The following is a 21,505-nucleotide window of genomic DNA, read 5'->3' on the forward strand; positions in this document are numbered from 1 at the left end:
ACAGAATCTGTGCCCCGTCCCCCAACCCCGGCTCAGAATCTCTGGGGGTGGAGCCTGGGGACCCATGGTTTAACCAGTGCTCCTTGTGTTCACTGCAGTCAGGGAGGTACTGCTGGGCCTCACCCTCTAGAGCAGGGCTTCTCTGAGTGCAGGCTGGTTAACCCGAGCCTCAGAATCTCCCAGGGATGGCCATGGTGGGGCTTGCTCCAAATATAGGTCCCTAGGCCCTACCCCAGACCAGTGGATTCGGAATTTCTGGATGGAGCCTGGGAATCTGCATTTATCCATCTCCTCACTACCATTCCAGCTGAGAGTCACTGGGACTCACTGTGGAGAAGAGCAGGGCCCCCACCCCCGACCCCTCCCCACGTTGTGCAGGAGGCTTTGCCTCTGCTGGTGGTGGGGTGTGGGAAAGGAGCGCTAGGTGGGGGCCAGGAGCCTGTCCCACCTGGGGGGCTGCAGCTGCTCTGCCTTGGGCCCAGCTGTGGGGTTTTCTCACAGTGAGAAGAGGGGAACAACCACCTATGGGGAATTGGGCGAATGAACTCGCGTACGCCAGGACATGGTCTACTCTACAACGATGAGGGAAGATTGGGCCAGAACAGTGTTTAATGAGGAGAAATGCTCACCTTCTCTACTCAGTGGAAAAAAGCGGTAGGTACAGAATGATCCCATATTTGGACAGAGGAAAGACTAGACGGATGTTAATAGTTAATCATTTTCCTAGGAGGATCATGGTGACTTCTGTTTCTCTCCTTCTATTTTTTATTTCTGTGTTCTATAGAGAACATGTATTTGGTAATAAGAAGAAAAAAGTAGACACAGATAAGCATGGGTGGCCCAGGGTCCTTGGGTCACCTTTCCCAGTGAAAGGCTAAGACTCCCAAGACAGTGCTCCTTCCACTTGACCTACCTGCTGGGGTGACCTTCACCACGATCCCCCTTACCTCCAGGCTGTGACCTCATCCCCTCTTCCCCTGCCCAGTCCTTCACACTGTTTTTCCCACCTTTTTTTACTTCCTCTTTGCTTTGAGTCTTCCCTGGCAGGGGCGGAGAACATTTCATGTAAGGGGAGCTGGGAGGGGAGAGTGGAGGGGTGGGAGCACCCCCCCCCCCATCCTGCAAGCCTCTGGCAGAGTTCACTTTTCATCAGGGGGCCACCTAGGCAGGCACCTAAACCTCTGTTCCAGAGTCTGGCACATAGGATGTGTTTGGGAAGTCATGGTTGAACGGAAGTTTGGATGCAGCCGGGGACTGGACAAGACGCATAGCTGTGCTGACCTTGGGCACGTCAGCTTGCTTCTCTGGGCTTAGGGTTTTCGTCTCTAAGATTCGCAGAGGCTTGAGCTCTGCTTCCCCCCAGGCCCTTCCAGATCCAACTTGCGGGGAGTCATGTACCTTCCCACTCCTGCCCCCTTGCCTGGTTTTCTAAGCAAGTTGTGCTGTCCAAGAAGACCCCACCTGTCTGTCCCAGCGGCCCTGGGAGGGTATGTGCAGAAGCAGCTGCTCAGGGCTGGGCCTCCAGGCAAGGGCGGTGGGAGGGAGGGGACCTTGGTGCTGGGAAAGAGAGTAGGCCCCAGAGCCAGAGGACACTGGACGGTCCCGAATCCGCTACTGGTCCCTCGTGAGCCCCGGGCAGCCTCTGTGCCGTCTGTGGGTCAGGTGTCTGCGGTCCAGCTCTCCTGGCCAGAGCTGCCTTTATCCCAGTCCCCCTGGGCGGCTTGGCGGCCGAGACCCCGCTTCCATCAGGCCCCAGCTGCCCGAAGTCTCTGGCCCTTTCAGCTGTTTTCCAGTGAGTGGCTCAGGGAGGAGGAAGGGTGGGAGAAATCCATTCAAGCCATTTGTTTTAAAGACATTTAAGTAAACCCATGGGATTTGTGTGGCCACATCTTTTCAGTCTTCTTTCAAAGAAATGGATAGGTTTCTGGGACTCTCCCACCACCGGCTTCCCTGCCCAGCAAGTGCAAGAGGCCCGGGCTTCAGGAGGAATCATGGAGAGGGGAAGTCCAGCCAGGGTGGGAGGAGCAAAGGGGTGGGGGTGGGGAGGCGGGGGGGGCAACCTGAACTTGAGCTTCATTTCCCCAGCTGTGGAGGGGCTCCTGTCCAGGTAACGCCAAGGGTGTGCCTGCCCTTTGCACCCTCCCTGGCCCAGGGAGCCTGTAGAAATCAGCTTTGCCAGCAACCCAGGGGCAGGAGTTGGGAGCTAATGGTGGTGCTCGGCACACAGCCCTGCAAGGGCAGAAGTGAGGGAGGCAGGGTTCTGTGCTGGCTGGGGTCTGGCCCAGGAATAAGGTGCATTTGCCTCTGGGGTTCTGGGAGGCTTTCTATGGGGCAGGAGAGAACAAGTGAGCCTTACTTTCCTGCCTTTTTCTTCCTGGCGGTGATCTGTTCAGCCTCCAGCACCTCTGGGAAGCTTTCTCTGTCCACCGTGGGCTGATAGGTGTCCCCACTGTGGGGTCCCCAGCATCATAGCTTCATGGCCTCTGGCCTACATGTGGGTTTCCTTCTGCACTGTGAGCTCCTCGGGGATAGGGCTTGCCACCTCCATGTTCTGATCCCCAGAAGCTCCTCCTTTTTTTTTTTTTTAGATTATTTATTTGAGAGAGAAAGAGCATGTGTGTAGTGGGGGGAGGAGCAGAGGGAGAGGGACAAGCAGACCTGTGCTGAGCACAAAGCCCAAAGTGGGGCTCCATCCCACGACCCCGAGATCATGACGGAGCCGAAACCAAGAGTCAGATGCCCAACCGACTGAGCCACCCAGGTGGCTCCCAGAAGCTCCTTCTTAAGGTCCCATTGAGTGGATCTGAAGCCCCATCTGGCAGTCCCCAGGCCCCGGGTCTGGTCTCCTGCCCTGGTCTCGGAGCCTACTGAGGCAGTGTGTGGCGGGAGGCATGCTCAGAACATCACTCTCCCCTCACTCTCCTCTCCTATGCCCTGGCCAGGAGTCAGGCTGGAAGGGAATGGGGTAATGGGGTGGACAGTGAGGCACTGGCCAGAATCCACCACAGGACAGACAGAGCCTGCAGCTGCCCCAGGCGGGATCTCGCAGACCCCCTCCCCTGCACGCTCAGCCCGCAGCAATGAAGTGGCTGCTAACACCAACCGGTCTGGCTGGTTTGTGGGGACCTGGCCCGGTTTCTTGAGGGACAGGATGTCCTGCTGGGAGCAGCCTTTGTGCCTGTCCTTTCTGGCCTTCCCCTTTCAGGCTCTCAGGCTGGTCCTCTCCTGGCCTGTTCTCCTCACTGCCCTCTTGACCCTGTCTTCCTTGAGATGCAGGGCTGCATGTGGTGGGCGTGCCCGGGCAGGAGTCACGGAGGCCAGGGCCTCGCAGGCATGAGGTGGGAGTGTCCGTGACCCTGGCCCGGTGAGGCCCGGGGGTGCTGAGGCCCTGGCAGCAGGACACCCAGTGGCTGGGGGGACGAGTCCCAGGCAGGAGCTACCATGGCTCGTGGAGGCCAGGCCCCCACCTCCTCCCATACTGCCACGCCGAGGCTAAGGGACCGGAGGCCTGAAGAGCCTGCAGGACCAGCGCCTCATGGCAGGGCTCCTTGGCACTGTGACTCCTCCCTGCCGCCACCGCCAGGCTCCCCTCTCAGGGAACAGGAAATGGGGGTGGGGGAGCCCGGGTGTTCCTCTCGCCCTCTGCCGGGAGGGGCTGGGTGCCCCACTCCGTAGGTGTCAATGGAACTGTCACCCAGCGGCGGGCGCCGGGCTGGGATTTCCCTGGCTGACTCAGCCCCGGCCTGGCTGTGCCGCAGCCTAGGCAGGAGTTACTTGTGAAGGTGTCTGAGTCGCTGCAGCGACTCGCACGGGGGGAGTCCCGGGAGTAGGGGAGCAGGTCCCTGGGGCTGGCTGTGGGCAGGCCCCCCATGGGGCGGGAGACCCTAAGCTCTCCATCAAGCACAACAACCGGACTTCCCGACCCAGGAGGACTGGTGAGGAGGCATCTAGGGACCTGAGCACCAGCAGGGCTACTCCCTGCCTCCCTGCGAGAGTCTCCCCCCGCTCCGAGGGTGAAATGCCTTCCCTCCAGAGAATAGAGAAGCCATTGATTCCCTTGTTCCCCAGGCACTGCACAGACAGGCCCCGGTGGGGGGGGGAGGCAGGAAGTGGGGCCAGCACAGTGACCCAGCCAGGGGCCAAGGACCCTTGGAGAAAGGGGAAAAAACCCGCAGCCCAGAGGAATTCACGTAAGTCTGCGTGAGATTTCCAGGCCCACAGACGCCCTGGAGCACATCGCGGGGCCCTCCTCGGCCCCAGCTGCCGGTGCCGCCCTCAGCTGAGAACTGGCAGCAGGGTGGAGTGTCACAGCCACGGTGTGGGGGGCTGGGGGCGGGCCGTGCCGACGGAAATGTGGGGTGTGCGCCTCGCGAGCAGGCCTGTGGGTGGTGGCAGCAGAGCAGCGTGGGGCGGGCTGGGGGGGGAGGTGGGATGGGATGTGCAGTTCAGAACAATTGCCCCAGAGTCTCTGCCTTCCCCTTGTTGATGGGAGGAAGAGTCACCCCCTGACGTCTGCAGGCTGGAATAGCTGGGGCCTGGCAGCTCCCCAGGGGCCAGGCTGCTGCGGCCGAGGTTCACAGGGTGACATTTGGGCCCCTGGCCCAGCTCAGTCTCAGCGGACAGACGTCTCAGTCCCCTACCCACTGCCTGGCCTGCTGAGAAGTGGAGCCATTTCTGTGGGCCAGGTACCACGGGGCAGCCCCAGTGTGTCTGATGAACAGGCCACTTAAACCCCTGCAAGCATGCCTGGCCCCTTTGGCCACACTAGTCCCTCCACGAGCAGGCACAGGGCAGGGTGGCCCAGGGAAGGAATGTGGCCTGTGGGCCCAGCCTCCTGAGTGACAGGGCGGGGGGCACAGCCAAGGGGGCGGGGCAGCAGTGAGTCTGACTGGCAGTGGCCTGAGCAGGCAGCGTGGACAGGCAAGGTGCGGGGGAGGCCTGGCCTGAACCGCCGTGGCCCTTAAGGCAGGGCCAGCCCTCTGAGGGCAGCGCTCTTTGAAGGACAGAGGACAGCCCTGCCTGGGAGCCTGCCAAGGGCCCGGGAACTGGGCAGCGGGGCAGAGTTCCAGGTTCTGCTCCTGGCCCACGGCTGACCTCAGCGTTGCCTAGGGCAGGGGATCTGCATCCTTGGCCCTTACCTTCCTTCCTAAAATGATTGTATGTGACTCAGGGGTCCAGAAGGTTCCTTCATACCCAGATGTTCTCCTGTCATTTACCGAGCCCCCAGCATTAGAGAACAAGGGAGGGCCCCAGAACTTTGTCCTGGCATCTAGGTGGCCAGGCACTTAAACTGAGGAGCACGACAGTGATCCCCCCCTTGGACTCTCTGTCTCCTCCTGCCTCCTCTCCAGGATGATGGGACAAGTCAGATGATGGCCCAGAGTTCCTTCAGCAGATAGTTGGGCTGGAATCGTACCCTTATTATCACCATTATTGTGGCGTTGGCTCCCTAAAGCCTGCAGGGGGGCTCCCTGGAAGAGGCAGCATGGCTTGTGTCCTGGGCTGGCTTCCTGGCCCCATGGTCAGGTGAGTGAGTAATGAGAGGTCAGAGGGGGGCAGCCGGGGGCTCCGGGTGGGCAGGAGGGGTCCCTGGCACCTCTTGGGCTTGGCTAAGCCACCGGCTCCCATCTGCAGAGGGGCGGCTCACCCTCCCTGAGTTGGCGGGGAGACCTCAGAACTGAGGAGTGCATGTCCCCAAACATCTTGTTCACAGCAGATGGCAGCCGCAACTCCCTTTCTCCTTGCAGTGACAGTTGCATTTCCCGTCCCTTTGCTCACCCCTCCTGTTAACTTTTGTTTGCTTTCCAAGTTGGGGAGGCAGCCTGCAAGGCCGCAAAGCCACCTGTGACTGTGGGTGAGGCTAGGTGCTCAGATCAAGTCTCCAAAGGAGAGGAGATCTCCAGCCCCCATCTGTTTGTCAGGGAAGCTCGGTCTTGCCCTGGTTCTCAAGTGCTTAGTCTCTAGAGGCCGCAGCCAGGGATCCGCAGCCACAGGATCTCAGAGGAACGAGGGAGCAGGCCCAGGGCCTGGTCTGACATTCTTTTCTTTCTTTCTTTCTTTTTTTTTCTTTAAAGATTATTTATTTGAGAGAGAGAGAGACTGAGAGAGAACATGACAGGAGAGAGAGTCAGAGGGAGAAGCAGACTCCCCACTGAGCGGGGAGCCCGATGTGAGACTCGGTCCTGGGTCTCTGGGATTATGACCTGAGCCGAAGGCAGTTGCTTAACCGACTGAGCCACCCAGGTGCCCCCTGGTCTGACATTTCTGGGGCAGCTGCAGAGCACCAGGCCCTGAGCTGGGTGCCGAGGATGCAGGCAGAGGGTGCAGCCCTGCCCTCCGGGAGCTCCCAGCATGGTGAGGAGCCAGGGTACTCAGGGGAGGGGTGGAGGGACACCGATCTGGTCTGCTTCGGAGTTCGCAGGCTTCTGGAGGCTTCACAGAGGCTGTGGTATTTGGGCTAAGCCCTGAAAGACTGAGGAGTTCCCAGGCGAGCAGGATTAGAAAAGGCATTCTGTGCAAAGGCACAGAGGCATGAAGTGCTCTGACCCCGCAGAATGCTTGGCTGTGGCAAAAAGCAGAGCAGATGAAGGGCAGGCTGCCTCATCAGCATGCGCCGTTCATCACTAGGGGGGATCTGCAAGGGGAAACCTCGCTCCCCTGACCAGAAGCCCTGTATAGGGAATAGGGGTGGCACAGGCCTGGCTCAGCTGCAGGGATTCTGGGACCTGGCTCGTGGCTGCACTGAGTTGGGGCCCACAGGAGCAACCCCCTGCTGCTGGAGCATCCTGCCCTGGAGAAATCTACCCTGGAGGCTGAGGCCAGGGGGTCACGGAGTAGCTGAGTGAGTATGCCCTTGGAGGGTGAGGTGCCCAGGCTTCCGGAGTGCCGCCCCATGTTCTGTGACCTGCCCCGGCTCTACCCTACGTCCGTGTGACACTGGGCACAGCATCCATGTATTGAGACCCTCATCTATGCCAGACTGTGCTCGAAGTGTTTCCCATACAGACCTCGTCCCATTTAACCTTCCCAAGGGCCACTCAGATGGGCACTGCTAAATGCCCCAGCCAGGGACATGACTTGTTCAGAGTCCCCCAGCCAGGACGTGGCCAAGCAGAGGCTCCAGGCCCAGGTCAGCCTGACCCTCCTCAGCACACCTCCTTCTGGATGACGTACCCTGTCCCCTAGAGAAGGCTCACGGTGCCTGGGGGGTTGGCACCCAAACATGATAAGCCCGGCTCCCTGAGGACTTGTGCCCTGCCCATTCGCCCCTGCCGCTGCCTCCCTCTCTCCTCACGCTCAGGTTCCTCCCAGGGGCCTCAGCAGCAGCTGCGGGCAAGGCCACCGTGAGCAGCCGAGTGCCATCCTGTAGGGCAGCAGGCCCAGCAGAGGAGTGGCCTGCGGTGTTTGCTTTTCCCAGCCCTGCGTTTGCTGTGTCACTCACACCTGGCTCACTGTTTGCCCAAGGATTTGCCCTCCAGGAAGATGGGGTGGGGTGGGGTGAGGCTGGGCAAGGGTGGCAGGCAGGTGGTCCGCCGCTTCTGGGCGTCCAGCTTTTCTGCATGACCAAGGAGGTCCGCACTGCCCGTAAGGGCCAGCCCTCCAGGCCCGCTGCTGCCCCAGCAGGGCCTGGCGTCGCCCGCGCGGAGCACGTGACTCGGCAGTGCCGGGCTTCGCATGCCTGGCGTGCCAGGGCGGTGGTGGCCGCGGCAGCTGGACAGGCGGCAAGGAGCAGAAGAGGTCCCCCGAGCCCTTATGTGGGGCACTGGCCTCAGAGTGTGGGGGCGAGGGGCGGCATCAATGGGGCTTTTGTGTGACTGGGCAGGAGCACGGGCCCGAGCCAGGAGCATCCTGCTCAGGCGCATTTGCCCCCTTCCTTCTCGGAGCTGCTGCTGGGAGGGGGGGGGGGGCCCGCCTGCCAGGGGGGAGCTTGCCTGGACTCAGCCAATCCCTGCCCTGCCCTTCTCCCCTTTTCAGATGAATCAGCCCCCGAAACCTGACGATTTCTTCTTGGGCCCTGGGCCTGCCCCTCTGCCTGGCCTCCTGACAGCAGGCTTCCAGCGCCCTCTCTCTGGTCCGGCTGAGCTCTCTGCTACGTGGGCAGGCGCTGACCAGGGGATGTGCTGCTACCTCCTTGAGGCCACGGACCTGCTCCTCGCGGCTGACGGGACTAGATTAGGTAGACAGAGGCAGGCTGGATCTGGCATCCCAGGGAAGAGGCCCTTTCTTCCCTGCAGCTGGGACCCCAGGGAGAGGCCTGCCTGCATTAGCTGGGGGGAGCTGGGGGGGAGCCAGCACCTCCCTCCTGGCAGTCCTGCCTCTGGTCAGCCTACCGAGTGGCTCTGGTCCTGCGAGGGTGAGGAACCTCGGCATGCCATGGGGTGTCCAGCCTGCTTTGCACTGTGGCCTTTAGCAAACCCACTGCTCCGGCCTGTGCTCTCCCCGCCACTTGGTACCTGTCAGACAAGCTGTGAGGACAAGCAGGCTGTCACCAAGAGGCTGCGTGGCCCCCTCCATGGGCAAAGAGCTCTGTAAACAGAGGGCGGCCGAGAGAAGGCTTAGGGACAGCCTTCCCAGGTGGGCACAGCTTGCTGGAGGTTGCCTGGTCACTCCCATCCTGGCCCTTGGGGAGCTGGCCGAGTGCGTCTGGCTCCTGGCTGTGGGGAGCCCAGTTCCCTCCACCACCACCTCTTAGCTGGGGAGGATGACAGATGCAGAGGAAGGCAGCGTTGGTCTGCTGTAACTTGTTTAGGTCACTGTGGCCGCCAGGCCCTGCCCAGCCTTCCCTCCAGCAGGTCCGGGATGGGTGCCCGCCCCAGGATGGACAGTCCTTGTACCCCACCTGCCACTCCTGCATCAGCAGTAATGACCCCGATGTGTATCGTGCCCCATACCCAACTGTTGCTCCTCACGGCAACACTGTGGGTCTGGTACCTGGTGACCCCGTTCACGGGGAAGGGAACACCTGTCTGTGTCGTACTCTACCTCACATCGCTCAGATGCTATTTATCCCCCTTTTACAGGAACTGGGGTCCAAGGGGCTGCGACGTACCCACATGTATTCATGGCTGGGCCCAGGACCAGGCCTGGATTCTCGGACACCAGGCTCCACGCATGTCCCACTCTGGCTCCTGCAGTAAATCGAACTGCTAATAAATGAGCACATTGATACATAATTAATCCCACCTTGGATCCCTCTGTTCTTTTCTCTCTGGGGAGCTCTGAGCACTTCCCAGACGTGATCTCATGCATCCTCCCGAGGCCCAGAAGAGGTGAAAGGAGGTTCTGTGTAGAGGGCGGTGGAAGAGCTGGCACAGGGGGCTGCGCGCGTCAAGAAACCAGCCCCCTTCCCTGTCTGCGCTGCCCCTGCCTCTGGTCCCTCCAGGGTTGTGCCTGCGTGAGCCAGGAGGAGAGAACCTGGCGTTAGGCCCACGGGGACAGGGATGTAGAGGCCCAGGGCTCTGTCTTCAAGGGAAGTCATCCCGTTGCCCAGGCTTTTTATAGAGTTTTCCTTCCAAGAAGCCCCTGCTACTTCCTGTTTGCTCTCACACTCCTGGGAAGTTGGCAGAGAGCAGATGAGGGTCACGGGGAGGGAGGCAGAATGAGGACCTGCAGGGCAGGCCCTTTACCAAGCCATCTGCTCCCCAGGTGGCCCAGGAGGCAGCCCCATTCTCATCCTCATCGTCTGGAGAGGAACCCAGGTGGAGAGACTTCCTGCGGTCACTCGGTCATGGTCATGGGCAAGTCAGCGACTGGTTAGGTTTTGAACTTCGTTCTGGCTGACCTCACAGGCTGGTGCCCGTAAACTGCTGGGCTGTAGTGTGGCTGTTCTGGCCCATTCTCCCTCCCAGGGCACTCTGAGCCTTCGGGGAGGGATCGCATTCTGGAACCGGAGACTGAAGAGCCTCGGAAATTGAGCATTCAGGGGACTAAACAGGCGAGTCCTAGGGAAATTGGAAATGATCTGGTCACTCACCTTGTTTTCGGGTGAAGATGCTGAGGCTCTAGGAGGGGAAGCCAGATCCCCCCTTTTCTTCTTGCTGACACCCAGGCAGGCTGGATCTGGGCTATAGGCCACGAGGGTTCCACGGGGAACCCTGTTGCTGGGAGAGGGAGCACCCATGGAGGTGCTCCCTTCCTCCCTGCCGCGTGCTTGTCGCCCTCCCGCGGGCGGGCAGGGAGAGCGGGGCGTGGAGGTGCAGAGGAGCCCCTCAGACGGCAGGCCTTGGGCATTGCTCTGCCGCTCTCTCTGTGCCCCCTCAGGCAAGTCACCCAGCACCCCCTTCCTGCCAGTTTTCTGCATCCGTGAAACAAAGATGCCGCCTCCCCCTGCCTCACCCGTGGCATGGTCATCAGGGGCGGGAAGGCCTGGGTGCACCTGCTGCTGGAGGAGGGCAGTTCTTGGATCCAGCCGACGGGGCCAGTGGATGCTGTGCAGAGGGCCCGGGGCTGGAAGGCAGGAGCCCTGGGTTCCGGGCTGGGCTCTGCACAGGCTCCCTCAGCCTGTGCTCTGGCCCAGCTCCTCCTCCTGCAGCAGCAGGGACTCGGTGGGTTCCTGCCTCCTGCAGGGCTCCTGCCCCAGGAGCTGCACCCTAGTGGCGGGGGGGAGGCAGGTAGTAACGAGGCTGACAGACAATAAGGCCAAGAGTGCTAGATGCTGGCGAGTGCCCAGAGCAAAATGCAGGAGGGACAGAGAGGTGATGGAGAGGGACAGGGATGGGCACAGCTGAGATAGGGCAGGCAGGTCAGAGGAGTGAGGTTTGAGCTAGGAACTGAGTGGTGGGACAGAGCCAGCCACGCAGAGATGGCAGGGACGGGGGGCATGTCCAGGCGAGGGGAGGCCTGAGGGCCTGGATGTTGAGACAGGGCACACTTGGCTGCATGAGGGACAGAGAGTAGGCCCGAGCATTGGGGGGTGATCTGCAAGGGCAGCCTGGGAGGAGGTGAGGGCAGGCAGGCCAGCAGAAGAATCCCTGTCTTCATTTTCTAAGTGGGGAGACTGGAAATGGTGGTGGGGGGTTGACCAGCAGACAGACATCCTCTCTCCGAGCCTCTGTTTCCCCTCTTATGTGGGGTTGGCATCGGCTCTGAGATGTCCCCTGCCTGGGTTAAGGCCCCTCCCCGTGGTCATATTTGTGGTCAGAGCTTGGTGGCAGGAAGAATAAGGAGTTGAATATTCAGGGGAAACGCCTCCAACCTCAAGCTCAACACCGGCACCCTGAGCAGTGAGAGAAGAGCCTAGTGACTCCCCTTGAGCAGGTGTGGGCTGGCCGGACACCGGAGCCTGCCGCCCACCTGAGGGCTGGACCAGACTGACCTGGAAGTCCAGGAGAGGACGTAGATGTTGGGGTGGGGCAGGCTGCCCCAGGCCTGGGTTCGAAGGGTGCTCCTCCAGGGTCAGGGGAAACCAGAGCGCCATCCATCCTTCCCTGTCTGCAGGGAGAGAGAGGCTCCTGGAGTATGATGGCCTCCGGAGTCAGGATCACTTGGTGTTTGTCCAGTTACACAGACCACCTGGCTGGGGTGTCCTTGACAGCACCCTCTCCCTTACTGCCCCGTGTCATCTGTCACCACTGCCTGCTGAACCTCAGTGTGGGCCCCCACTTCTCTCCAGCCTCTCGCCTGCTGTGGCCCGTGGTTGCCCTCTGTTCTCCGGATGAAGTGCAGACCCCCTGGGCCCACTGGCCTTTCCACCTCGGGCCTCCTTCTTGCTTCTATCCCGTTCATCTGGTCTCCGCTCGGTCCTTCCTCCTCCTCCTTCATGGGCCTTCCTGCTGAGGGGCGTCCTCTGTGTTGCCCCCCCCTTGTAGCCTCTTTCCTCTGGCTTGTCCTACAGTCCCAGTTCTTAAGGCAGCCGGTCCTCACCTCCTCACTCAGGCTCTGACGGGTCACCCCCTCGGAGCACGCGTCATGGAATTTTCCCTGGCCGTATGTGAAGATTAGCTTCAGGTCTTTATTTTTTTCTGGCCTGTGGGCCCTGAGAAGGCTGGCCCCACATCAGCCCCTGGTGTGTGGCAGGTACTCTGATGACTTGCTGGATGGATGGAGAATGGCCGCATGCACGCATTTCATTTTAACTAGATGTCGCCTGTATTTGCACCACCTGGAGCCCACCCCTGGAGCTGTTCCTAGTCTTTCTTCCTTTCACATCCTCCCCTGCCCCAAGGCAGGGAGCCTGGAACCAAACCCTGGCCCTGTGGGAGGGTTGGGGGTCCTCATAGCTGCTGGGCCCAGGGCCACCTCCTGTCTTGTGCTCCTGGGCTGGGCAAGCAGGGGGCCTGGGGCCTGGGCCTGTCAGGGGTCTATCATGGAGAAAAGGGCCCTCTCAGAAGCATGCTAGCGGCTGGAAGAATGAACAAGGGCCACACATTCTAGTAGAGCACTATCAGGGCCACTCCGGGAGGCTTCCAGGGTGACGAGAAGTTGGGAAACCAGGTAGAATCTTGGCATCACAGTGGGCCCAAGGAAGTGGGGGAGGGGGCCCAGGATCAGGTGGTTTGGGAACCTTCTCCCCTGAGCTTGAGGCCAGAGGTGGGTGGTGTCGGGGCCGAGCTGGGAGCCTTAGGCACGGCATCTCCTTTGCAGGCTGGCCAAGCCTTTGTTCTGCAGGGACCTGGTGTCCTCAACACTTGCCATAAAATGGTAGAAATGCTGGTCTTAGCAGGCTCGGGGCTGGAAGCCATAGCTGTCGCCCTCGGTGTTGGGGCTTTCCCGTTCCCGGCCAGGGCCCCGCTTGGTGTCGGTGGGCTCCCAGGCTGCCAGGATGTTCTAGTCAGACAGGCTCGGTCTAACACCGGCAGGGAGGAGGCGCCCAGGAGGCCCCAGAGCCCACGATTCTAGGTCACCTCCTGCAACATCTAGAGGCAGGAGTGGTATTTATAGCAGCCAGTGGCCACCAAGGGCGGGGAAGTCAGCAGGAACTGTGACGCAGGCCACCCCCCACCAGGTCCCCTAGCTCACTGCCACCCCGCACTCCGGAGCCTTTCTGGGACGAGCGGTGAAGGGCTGGGCCTGCTGTGAGAGCAGGCATCGTCACCCTGCCTCCCCAAGCCCTGGAGGAGATGAGGTGCCACTTTCTGCCTGGCAGGAGCCTCGGCCTCTGCCTGTCTGGCCGGGACCTTGTCTGTCTCCCTGGTCCCAGGTGGGCATCCTGTTAGCACTCAGTGTCTGGGCCTGCTGCTGTCTCCTGGTGCCATCAGCTCTCTGTTGAAAGGTTCATCCTTGGAGTCCCCAGCAGCTTTGCCGACCTTCCTGGGGCTAGCAGGGGTCTGTGAAAGGCCTGCCTCATTCCTCCTGTAGCAGGCAGTTCATGGGGCCGTGGACACCTGCCCCACGGTGACTGGGAAGAGGCCCTACCAAATGCCTGTTACCTCCCTGCTGTGTCCTTGTTAAGTGGGCTAGAAGGGTGGCAGTCGCAGCCCGTGGTCACCAGCACTGGGCTGGGCATGCAGCCCTACCTAGCTCCACCTCCTGCCACACCCAGGGAGCAGGCAGGGAGACAGAGGCCACGGAAGGGACAGTGTGGCAGGGTCAGGCCCCAGGCCCCGAGGGTGAGTCCTCTGGGAAGGAAAGTGACGCCAAGCCCTGGAGTCCGAGGGCAAGCTGGCCGGGCCCCGCGCTCTTGGAGCCTTTCCCTACCCAGATACAAAGCGGGTCCTTTGGTCCTGCCCCGGTGTGAGCAGACAGAAGAAGGCTGTTTGTCAGCTGCCTGATGCGGTTACCCCCAGAGTGGATGCCTGCGCTCCTCTCCCAGGCTTACCCCATTTCCAGACTGCCCACAGCCTCCAGGCCCATCCCCCCAGGCTGGAAGAGAGGCAGGGGGAGCCGAGATTTCTCCCTGGGAGCACCTGCAAGCAGGAGAAGGTGCAGCAGGCAGGCCAGGAGCCCGCAGGAACGTGGGCCCTGGCTCCCCTGGCCCGTCGTAGGCTGATCAGGCAGGACAAGGGCTTACGGCCAACCGGGGACAGGCCCTGAGCGTCACTAGGGAGGGGCCCCTGAAGTGAGTGGGCCATCTGGAGAGGAGGAAACCCCTGGGCTTGCTCAGTTCTGAGCGGATGAGAGACATAGTCAGGAGCAGGAAATGGGCTAGTCCGATGGGCAGGGATGGAAGGGGGGGCAGTTGGTGGAGAGCTTTACAGCCAGTGGTTGGCAGCTTTAATCTTATTTAAAGGGCATTTCAGAGCCTAATATGCTTTTGAGGAGGGGGTTGATTTAATTAAAGCCGTAAACTGTGTGTACATGTAGCTAATGCTGGCAAGCACCTCCCCTGCGCGGTCCCTGCTCTCAGCACTTTACGGCTTTGAACTTTGTCCTCACAGCAGCCCCACGAGGGAGGCACTGTCATCACCATCCCGGCTTACAAAGGAGGAAGCGCAGGGTTCTGTAGTTGATTTGTCCTGGGAATGGTCCCTGCACTGCGCTCTGAAGGTCGCAGCTCAGTGGACGTCTGAGTGAGCAGAAGACAAAAGCAGGGCTAGCCCTGCCCTCCATCCAGGAGCAGAGGACCTTCTGAGCCCCTACCCCTTCCTGGAGGCCGCGGGGTAGCTGGGGCTTGGGTCCGGCTTTGTAGTGCCCTGGGAGGTGGGAGGGGGTGGTTGCAGGGGAGGGCTGTGTGAAGGGGAGCCGAGTCAGCCACAGGCCCCCGTCGGAGCCCCTGCCGCGGTGTTTCCTGTGACCCCTTCTTCCCCTTGGGGCTCAGGCCAGGCAGACTCTGTGACTGTAGAACTAGTTTGGGGTCCTGCCTGGAGCCCCAAGGCCCTCTCCTTGGCAGTTCTACACCAAAACCAGGTAGAAGTCAAAAAGTCAAGGCCAGAGTGGACCTGAGAGGTCATCCTGTCCAGTGCCTCCCAAATGTTTTTAAGCACTGAGACTGTTTCGTTCCAGTAAAATGTTACAAGGAACCCCCATATGTAAAGCAGCTAACATCAACTCTGACTGACATAGCCTGCAAGCCCCGGGAAGCCCCAGCCCTGCCTGCTCTGGCCACTTCCCCTTATCTGGGGGTCCCTGAAGGTTTCCAGAAGCCCACTTTGAAGAGTATTGACTTCCCTTCATTGGACACAGAAGAGGAGGCCCACATAGCGGTGGGGCCCGGGCCCAGGCCTGTGTGCAGTTGAAAGCCCCCCATGCTAACCTCCATCCATGTTCTGTGGGGCAGAGGATGTTGGCTCTTGCTGTTACATACGGGGACTCTGCAGATCTCCCCCCTTGGGAAGGAGCTAGGGTTACGTTGTCACTCGATGCCTGCCTGCTTCCTTGATGCCCAGGGAATGGTAGAAGTGAAACCCAATCGCCCAGGAGGCTGGCCCGTGCCCTAGATGGCCACGCCACCCACGGAGGTGGCCCCTCCATGGATCCGGGGCCCATGCAGACCCTGGGAGGCATTTTCCCCAGGGGGCCAGACCCCGAAACCCAGCCCACAGCCCGAGGCGTGCAGCAGGACCACAGCGGCACAGGGTATGCTGGGCATGGGGCGAGGTGTCAGGCTGGGTGTGGCCCACTTAGCATTCTTGGTAACAACCTCCCTAGGGGACCTCTAATGAAGTGGAAGGTGCTAATTCCTCTCGGAGGTGTTGCCAGCCCCCGGGACAGGGAGTCTCCTCTCCAGGAAGCTCTGAGAAGCCAGACCAGGGCGTTGCACTGAACTGCCTGGTAGAAGGGGCCGTGGGGAGGGTGGGGGGCTCCCAGCAAGGGGCTTTCACACAGGCCCTGCTGGAGGCTGGACAGGGAGCAGCAGGGGGGCGGGTGAATAGGATGCGGAGGGCAGATGGGCATGAATAGTGGGCCTCTGCCCCTTGGGGTGTCCGGAGTTTGAGCAGTGGGACATCCTGAGGCTGCAGACACAGATGCAGGGAATTCTAGCAAGAGCACAAACATGGCCTTGGATGGAGCTCCGTGGTACACGCTGACCCGCGGACCCGCGGGATGGTGATTCCCACCTCACCGGCTCCTTATGGGGTAAAGGAGGAAGGGCCAGTGGCGCCTCAGCATGAGCAGGTGGGGCTCCCAGGAGAGGTCGGTCAGGCATCACGTAGGTTGGCAAGGGTGAGGGCAGGTGTGGTAGCCAGGGATAGAGAGCTGGGCCCTTCTGTTCAGGAGGGTTGTCTTAGAGGGCAGAGAAATTAGCACCCCTGCCACACCTCCGGGGGTAGGGGCTCGCTGCGGTGAGGAAAAGGTCTAAGCTCTCAGGAGACGTGATTAATAAAGATCAGTAATGGCAGCTAGTACTTTCTATGAGCGGAGTGCTTTGTATGTATTATTTCACTTACTCCTCGTGACTCCCTTTGAGGCAGGTACCTTCACTATCCCATTTTGCAGATGAGGAGTCTGAGGCTCGGAGAAGTGAGGGTCACAGGCAACTAGAAAGGACGGAATCAAGATTCACTCCGGGGCTGGAGGGAAGGCAGCCGTGGGCTCACTGGTTGGCTGCCACCCTCCAGGTCGGTGCATTGGAGGGAGGGAGGGTTCCAGGGGAGAGCTGGGCAAAGGCACATATGTTAGAGCATGTGGAAGGGCCACAGGGGCGGTAGGGAAGGGGCTTCCCCTGGATGGAGACAAGCCCTGGGGCTGGCCAAAGCCTGCCAGCCTGCCCCTCGCCCCCCCACCACACACACACAGACAGGCAGGAGGAACTGGCCTGGGGCTTGGAGACAGCCAGGCAGCACCATCAGAAGGCCAGAGCGCCCGCCTCCCCGGGCCACTCCAGGGTACCTTCGCCCCAGGCACAAGAATGAGTGTGGGACAAGGGCCCTTTCCTAATTTCAGGAAAATAAACAGCCTGAGGAAGAATTCAGAAGCAAAATCTGGCCTGGCCAGAACCTAGGGACCCCTTTCACTATTGGAAACAGGTCCTTTGGGCTCTGGCGTTAACCTCCGGGAGGGAGGAGCAGGGGAGGGCCGGGGCGGGAGGAGGGCCCGGGCCCTGCCTCCTCATTCCTCAGCAGCCAGTTGCCCTCCCAGAGCAACTAGCAGGAGACCCAAGTTGATTCCCGGGGAGCTGGCTGGTATCTGTGACAGGGCCGTGGCAGATGGCAAATCCTGTTTGTTGTGGAGGAGTGGAAAATAATTAGCGTCAGAAGGAGAAGCTGGAGCCTCTGTGATAAATGGAGCCCTGAGGAGGGCTTCTCAAGAGGCCTGGGAGCACAGCCTGTGGCTTCCGGCCTGGCTCTGCCACTTCCTAATTGACCTTGGGCAAGTTGCTTAACTTCTCTGGGCCTGAGCTCCCTCATCCTTAGAATGGGGTAAGACCAGCACTAGGTTTGTTAGGGTTGTTAAAAAGATTACATTAAAGGAGGCAGTATCTGTGAGCTCCTTGCTGAAGTGCCTGGCGTGTGCTAAGTGCCATCTAAGGTTTTTTAAAAAAATAAACAGGTGTTGGGGCGCCTGGGTGACTCAGTCAGTTAAGCGTCCGACTCTCATTTTCGGCTCAGGTCATGACCTGAGGCTCCTTGCTCAGCGGGGAGCCTGCTGCAGACTCTCTCTGCTCCCACCCCCGCCCGCACTGGCACGCTCTCTCAAATAAATAAATAAATCTGTAAATAAAACCCAAACAAACCAGGTGTTAAAGTAATTGTTGGGGCTACTTCTGGGCTAGCAGTCAAGGCCCCCAGCAGTTGGGGCTCCTTGTTTTCATTCTCTTCTCTGAACTCTGTGCCCGGCCCCCGATTGCTTCTCTGCGGGAAGGGCTCTGATCAGCAAGCAGGTAGACGTGGCCCCTCACTCATTAGATTATTTAACCTCCTGAGCCTCAGTTTCCCCTCAGGTGACGAGAGAACAGCCATACCACCCCCCAGGGCTGCAGTGAGGAGCAGAGAAGGCGTCTCCCCGTCAAGGCTGGCCTGGTCCGGAGGGAAGGGAAGGTGCTCTGGGGACAGAGGGGACAGAGGCAGTGGCGTGCCCCTCCTGCTCCCCGCTGCACCAGGCACGCTGTGTTAGTCCCAGGACCCATCTCGTGCTGAAACCCAGCCCCAGCCCTGGGCAGGCTTGGCTCTGCCTTCTGCTTGGGCACAGCTGAGGCGTGAAAAGCAACAGCTTTTGGGCCCCTAACTTGGGTAGCACATACCCGGGCCCAGGCTGGTGGCGCACGCAGCCCCCAGCCCACGCGTGCTTTCTCTGTGCCGCCTCCTTTGGCTCCTTCCCCCTTCCCGTGCCTTCCAGAGCCCAGCCTCCGTGTGGGGCCACAGACCTGGGAAGGAGAAGGGGCATTCGGGGTGCAAGGAACACGTGTGGGTCTCGGTGTCTGTGTGTGGGAATAAGGAGTCGGACGGAAGGAGGCAGAGATTCTTTTTTTCCTTGCAAGTAACTCAAGGAGACTGCTTGAAATCCCAGCTCCTTGTCGTGGGATCTTTGGGCAAATGCTGCACCGCCCTGAGCCGTGGTTTCTTCATCTGTGAAGCTGGGGTAACAGCCTGATGAGGCTGGAATAAGACCACATTTACAGCGTTCGCTCTGTGCCCTCTCCTGGCCCCGCAGCGTGCTCGCCTGCAGACAGGCCGTGGGGCCCTCCTGGGCTCAGTCTTCCTCTTCTGCACAATAGGCCGATCCTCACTCTCTCCCACGTGGCGGTGCGACCATGAGTCTGCAGCCACACGGAGACCTGGAGACTTCTTTATGGTTTCCAGGGCCCTGCCCCCTCACGCTGGGAGGGGAGCTTTGAAGCCAACTTCTGCATTCAGAAGCAGCCATTTGATCAAGGCCTGCTCCTCAGAGGCAGCGTGTCACGGTTAAGACGTGGGCTCTGGAATTAGGCTGTGTGACCCTGGGTAAGTCACTTCTCCTCATCTGTAAAATACAGGTAGTAGCAGAACCCGCCTCCCAGAGTTGTTCTGAGGACTGAGTCATGTGTGCCAAGGGCTTAGCCCAGGCCCAGGACATGGTAGGCAACTGACAAACGCTAGAGGAAGTGAAACGACTGGGTCCCCCACCTTACAGGTGGGCTGTCTCCTCCCCATCAGCCTGACACCCTGGGACCGCCCTGCAGTTTCAGGAAATCAGAACCAGGTTACTCTGTGTTGATCCCCTCCCTCTGCAGGTGCTCTTGTGGACGCCACGTGAGTGAGCAGGGAGGTTAACCTAGCTCTCTAACTAGCCATGGAGCTGCAAAGGTGGTGGGGTTGGGGCCTGCCCACCACCGAAGCCCATGCTCTGGACACTGCTAAAGACGGCAAGAACCATCTGCCAGCACAGTTTGGCAAGGGGGTGGCCCATTGGTAAGCCCGTCCCAGCTAGGATGGAGCCTCTGGGGGCCACCAGTCACCCTGCAGGCTCCCCGGGGCCCAGCCGCACTGCAGTCATCCCCCCAGGTCAGACGCCCTTCCGCACTGAGACTAGACGAGCTCCAGCATCCAACACAGGAACAATCTGAATCCGACCAAGCTAGCAGGCAGCAGGCACCTGTCCCTCTCACCTTGTTTGGAGTACCTTCCCATCTCAAAGCCCTTCCAAATGGGGCATCCCATTCATTGTGGGGTAGGGAGGGAGTCCTGGGTCCTCCCCTCAGGGAACCAAGGATCAAAACAACCTGCAGAGCTCAAAGAGACCTTACGGACTACCCAGTTTCCTTTTTCACTTTGGCCACCGGGAAGCACGGAGTCTAATAATAGTTTTACACATGGTTCCTATGAGAGCTTTTATGTCTTCTTACACGTGTGCAACCGATTCCCCCCCGCTTCTATTTTAATTTCCTTATTTTTTGTGCTGAAGTGTGTTCGTTCTTAAATTCATACTCCCCCTCTTCATTGTTTTTGGTTCCTATAAGGCACACACAGCCATTTGTTGTGAAATCACGTAAATACTAATATGAGTACAAAACCACAAGCCTCCTATTGGTAGCCCAGGCTCCTTGTTGTCCAGAAGAGGAAACTGAGGTTTGGAGGGGCAGTGACACTCTGGCCTGGGGACGCTGCTCTTGGTCCGGGACTGGCAGTTCTAGATGTGGCTAGGCCCGGCCTTGTTGCCAGCCGTAGTGGGGACCCTGCCATGGGAGGTGGAGGGCCAGCCACGGATGACTCTGTTTGAAACGGAACATGTGGTTGATGGCTTCTTGGGGACGGAGCTCATGTGGACCGGCCAGCTTCCAAGAGGGTCACGCGTCAGGAGCGTGAGAGAGTGCTCTCTCGTGGGGAGTCGGGGCGGGGGGTCCTCTGAGCTGCAGGGCCTCCTTCGGGAGTAGTGCTGTCGGGGGGTGCGTTGGCTGGCAGCCGCTGTCCTCAGCATATGGCTCATCTAACCCTGTGACAGTTCTGAGGTAGGTACTGTTCTTAGCCCATTTTAGAAATGAGCTGAGGCACAGAGAGGTCAGTAACTTGTCCAAGGTCACACAGCCAGTCAGTACAGAGCCAGCACTTGGGCACGGTCTGTTTTTAGAGCATGCCTGCCATGAGGGTGGAAGGTAATTAGTCCAGAACTTGGGGCATAGGGGGTGCTCACCTGATGGCAGGACCCATAGCCTGGACCTGGTGGTTATCCCTTTCTTCCAGCTCAACCTTCAGCCTGTCCTGGAGGCCTGGGGCCAGCTCAGGCCAGGTGGGAGATCTCATGGGCTGACCTGGAAGCTGGAGGTGGCCTTCGATGGACCTCCCACAGCATGCCATCCTGTTTCCTGTGGGGACTGGGCTCAGCCCGGCTCCAGTGACCGGGCCCCGCTCCCGTCTCCCACCAGCTCTGGGCCATCTGGAGGATAGACACGACAGCCATGCCCTCCTCCTCCCTCACCTGGGGGCTCTCGGCACCCTGCTGGCTAGCACCCACTGTGAAAGGGCCCTTCTCCCCAAAACCTGCTGCCAGGGCCACGCCCAAGGGGACCTTAGGATCAGAGGATGAGGCCCAGCCTGGGGTGCTTTAGCCAGCCACCCCCCAAGGCCCATGGTGAGGGCAGGTTAGCCTGTCTGGGCTTATAACCTGTTCGTTCCAGCCCTTTCCTACCAGCTGGAGCCAGCCACGGGCATCAGCAGCACCTGCCCAGACCCCAGAACCCAGTCACAGATCACCCTGCCAACAAGTCCCCAGAGAGCCCCCCAGGAGCTCGATTACGACAGCCCCACGAATAGACCCTTGGCGTCTACTGGGGCCTGTGCAGGCCTTGGTGACAGTGTCCCAGCCAGTTCCTGCTATAGCCCTCTGAGGGCTGGGGTTATCCCCGATTTGCAGACCGAGAAACTAAAGCCCCAGACTGTCAAGAGAGCCAGAGGAGGGGGAAGATGGTTCTCCCTCAGTGGTCAGGGGAGGCACTGGGGTGGGACATTTCCCAAAAAGCCAAGGATGTGCATGAAGAGGGAAAGGAGCCATGTCTCTGGTCCTTGTGGCTGGAGGGGAGATGTTGCAGCAGCTTCGGGGGGCTGGAGTGGTGGTTTGGGGCTCTGAGGCTGCTCAGGAGGAGAGGGGCTGGTTTGATGTGTTCACACCCCAGGGGCACAGATGGACAATGCTGCAAGACCCAGGCCCTTAGGGGCTCTGATTGAGCTGGGGTGGGGCTAGGCAGCCAGGAATTGGCAAGTTGGCTGTAAGATAC

At 60.1% G+C, this 21,505-nt stretch overlaps 1 protein-coding gene across 3 annotated transcripts in view; it reads left to right on the forward strand.

Moving 5' to 3' along the window:
- DAGLA (diacylglycerol lipase alpha) overlaps positions 1–21,505 on the forward strand; it is a 62,026-nt gene that overhangs the window by 11,345 nt on the left and 29,176 nt on the right. The window contains exons 3-4 of one of the 3 annotated variants that reach the window (XM_035012982.1): positions 502–654; positions 5,352–5,526. The exons of 1 other annotated variant lie outside the window; for it this stretch is intronic. The gene's annotated coding sequence lies outside the window, so the exon portion shown is untranslated. The remainder of the gene's footprint in view (positions 1–501; positions 655–5,351; positions 5,527–21,505) is intronic. One more of the 3 variants, XM_035012984.1, reaches the window with a different exon arrangement.

Source organism: Mirounga leonina, unplaced genomic scaffold, assembly GCF_011800145.1.
Source record: "Mirounga leonina isolate KUSES-001 unplaced genomic scaffold, KU_Mleo_1.0 Mir_166, whole genome shotgun sequence".
In the NCBI taxonomy this organism is placed as follows: Eukaryota; Metazoa; Chordata; class Mammalia; order Carnivora; family Phocidae; genus Mirounga; species Mirounga leonina.